Here is a 4,466-nt window from a genome sequence, read left to right on the forward strand (position 1 = left end):
CGCTGCAATCTCAACGCCCGCGAACATTATATGATTCCGAAACGCCGCTAAACATCGCTGGGAAAAGTGCCCACCGCACTTAAGAGACACGACGCCGAAAAAAACGTCAACAGCATAGACTCGCGAAGACGCGACACTGACGTCGTCCGCGCATCGCGCGTCACATCACCAAATCGGCGTCTAAACAAACCTCTGTCAGGCGATACAAACAACCACAACCAAAGGCGTCGACACGTATTGTTCGATATATATTGTCATTATCATCAGCTTAGTATTTTAAATATATTCTTCATTATTATTTTCTTAAAACACTGTCTTTCAATTATTCCGCCTATCACGAACCCGATCCGACAAGCGATTCAAAACCGCAACGAATCGCGGTTACATATTTATACTGTCATCATTATTGACAACATTAGACATAGCATTTGCATTAATGTCACCTGTAATGGCAAATAAATGGAATGCAAGAAATGATAGAGGTGTGTATATATATATATATATAAATCTTTTTAGCAAACACAAAGTAACAGTTACATAACTGTTACTTAGTGTTTGCTGGATTGCATATCTCTCAATATACATGTATAAATTATAACAAGGAACAGATTAAATTTGAAATTTTATAGAACTGGTATTTCCCAGTATTATTAACTTATCCGTAAATATAAAACAATGCAGATGTTATACATTAGCACATAAGCAGAAACAATATGGAAGACAGAAATATGTATGTCGAAATGTAATGTATACGTATCTAGGTATTTTACCCAAGATACGCTAATGCATGTGTGCAGATACAACCCTTATAGAAATATCATACTAAGAATCATTGATAATTACTTATTATCCAGTATTTTTAATACTGAAAATAAGTAATTATCAATGATTCTTAGTATGATATTTCTATAAGGGAAGCACATTAATCTGAGCCAAGACCTTTATTTTTTAAACAACCACGTAAAATTTCGATGCAACCAGTTTTGAAGAGCTCACGTCTAGCGAGCTTGTCCTACAGCGTCGCATTGAATCGCTAATCTTCTTTTATTAATATCTCAAAATTTTACATGGTAGTTTAAAACACAATAGGGATCTTTTTGCTCAAATTGATATACTTGTATATATACGTTGATTTTGCGTCAGACACTCTGTACAGTATAAGAAAACTTGAATTTTCGAGCAGAGCTCAAGATATAAGTGCATGCTCCGCAGAGCGATACCACGATTAAGTGCCAAGTAACACTTAGGCCGGTATTCATAGTCGAATCTTATTTCAAGACCGTCTTAAATAATGTCTTAAGATGCGAATATGGCTCTATGATTGGTTCATGACATCTTAAGACAGTACTTAAGATGATCTTAAATATAAGATCGGACTATGGATACCGGTCTTTGACTCTGTCGCGCGAGGCAAGGAGAAAGGCGAGCAATTCGCTTAAATCTCGAGTCGGACTTGGAAATATCTTGAGCAAAGCTTTTGATGGGGCGCTGGCGGGAATGACGCCAGCGGCAGCTGGATGCGAGAGCACCTGCGCCTGACCGCCCGCCGTGCTATCGCCAGCCCCGCTAGCTCCGAGTGCCGTACGGAACACATATCTTTATAAGATATGTAAACTCTAAATTAAAATTCTATTTAACTAAAATCCACTTAAAATTAATCGAACAAGATATATTTCTTCTATTTGGTTGTCCATTGAAGTATAATTCGCGAAATTTTATTTTTTCGACTGTTTATATTTCATAAATTATAAATATCTCGACATTTTTATAATGTAATTTTCATGATGTAATGTTCTCTAAATAGTGACTTTTAATTAACAAATATAGTATATCTGAAATTATATTATCACGTATATTTGGCACAGCTGAAGTACCCTTGAAATTATTTATTCCGAAGTCAGCCAAATTGTCGCTTGCTGCTTCTGCGCAAGAATTCATATCTCTATCATCTATCAAAATATAGAAATTAATATATCAATTATATAAAAATAATGATTTATATGGACAATGGAATAAAAAATGCTAAAAATGAATTGAAAGTAATAAGAATAAATATTTTAGAGAAATGGAAAACCATTATTTATTAAATCATTACCTGTCTCCATCGCAGCTGCATCTACATAACAGTCCATATTGCTCGTTGTATGTAACAAAGATTCTAAAGTAATATCTTCTGCAATACAAAATCACAATACATTTATACAATAATATCAAAGCATAAAGGAAAGGAATATTGTTTGTCAAAATATAAGAGAAATGTAACATAAATATAACATATTTAATATAACATATATAAAAGAATTGTTTATTTAAAATGACTCTAACAGGTTTATTTAACACAGAACGTACCTGGTATCATAATGTTATTACACTCATTGATCATAGAAGAAGCATCAATAACATTATCATTATCATTATGTGTGGCTAGAAAGTCTTACGTTTTCCCCCATTATTTAAGCTATTGCTTGCAACATTTAAGTATGATTTGATATCTCTATCATCTGTCGAAATATAAAATGTCATATATCAATAATGATGGAAAAATAATGATTTCTATTGATAATAGATCCTAAAAATATAGTATATAATAATGAAAAGTATTTTTAAGAAATTTTAAGAAATGGGTAAACTATTAAATTGTTACTTGTCTCTAACACAGCCGAGGCAACATTGCATATATTTGCATCTACATTATACTTCTCATTGCGTCTTGTACTCAAAGATTCTAAGTTCATATTATCTATAATACAAAAGTACCACATATAAGATGTACTAAAGAGTAAATATAAAAAGAAAGAATACTATTCATAAATACTATTGTGTCTATATGAGTGCTATTTGAAATTATTGAAGATAATTGTAATAGATTCATTTAATAAACATAAAATGTACCTTGCATCATAATATTATTGCATGTATTGGGCACAGGAGAAGCATTATTGACGTTAGATTTTTCTGTACTATTTAAATTATTGCTTGCAGCATGTAAAGATAAATTTATATCCTTATCATCTGTCAGAGTACGAAAATTAATATATCATGATATAAAAAGAATGTTGGTTGAATTAAACAATTCTGGAAATATTATAAATAATAATAAAAAGTACTTGTAAAAAATATTAAAAAACATTTTCTTTTATTAAACTATTGTGCATTTCTATCACAGCTAAGATATTAGCTGTGATAGACTGCGATTGCTGTTATATATTGCGATTACATGTTTTTACATTATATCCATGATCGCATGTAATACCTCAGCAAACAAATGACAATAAAGCATTATTGATGTTAAAGATATTCCCAGTAAACAAATTGATAGCAGGATGTGCGCAGATTGGCAGCAAATTTGATCAAAATCCTACACCAAAACCATAGTCATTTGTTTGTATTCGACTCGTATTTTGGCGACAGAATCTGCTGATAGGCAATGCGAGTAAATTGGCAGCAGAAACCGTTTAGATCTGCGCAATCTGCTGTCAGATACAGCTACATGTTACAGCATAACATAGTTACAGCTCCGCTCGGTTTTTGCCGTCAATCTGTTCGAGTTACCTATCAACGGGCTCTGTCATATTTCTAACGACAATTTGGCAACAGGATTTAATATAATAGGTCTTGCATCAAATTTGCCGTCACAAGTTGATAACAGATTCTGCTTGAAATTCGTTTGGTGCGCAGGTTTAGTTATCTGAGGTCATTAATGCGTCATTAAAACATCATTTGACATCATCATGTTCGCTGATGTGCATTATGAATTCTAAACATACAGACAAAGATTTATAATGCTATTGTCTGCAAAAAGATATAAAGATGTATATGAAACGAAAATAAAGTTAATATTAATGAACCCATCTACAATAAAATTAAATTGAGTATCCTATCATCGATAATAGAGTGGGATAATTATAAGGAAGTAAAAATATACTTATTATTGATGTTGAATTTGGCATATAATTTGAAATATTCATTTTACTTGTATTTCTAGTTGCAATGGTCATCTTGCATTGTAAGATTCCTCACATGATGTAGAAGATTTAAGTTCACTATGATCTGTATATATAAAAACATAGAACAGTAACATAACAATTCTAACTTGATATTCCACCAAAAATGCTAATAAAACTTAATTTTAAGAAACATTATCTTACTTATTATCTCGTTGTCATTTTCATTAAAAAACTGGGTGTATTCCTTCTTGTGTTCTGACAATGGTGTAAAATTATATTAGGTTGACCAGTATTTAAGTTCTTAGCAATAGTATAGACATCCTTAAAATAAGCTATAAAAAATAACATTGAATAGAGTAGTTTAAAAAGACTCATATGAAATGAATAAGTCATATTAATTTATTTTATTTATCTCAATATATAAAATGACACCTTTCCCAGTAAACACAATATAACGTATATGTTAGTTGTAATTTCTATTCAACAATGTAAATGTTATATAACATATGTATTATATAT

The sequence above is a fragment of the Odontomachus brunneus genome, unplaced genomic scaffold (genome assembly GCF_010583005.1).
Source record: "Odontomachus brunneus isolate Ranch 3 - 2012 unplaced genomic scaffold, Obru_v1 Obru_scaffold_001, whole genome shotgun sequence".
Lineage (NCBI taxonomy): Eukaryota > Metazoa > Arthropoda > Insecta > Hymenoptera > Formicidae > Odontomachus > Odontomachus brunneus.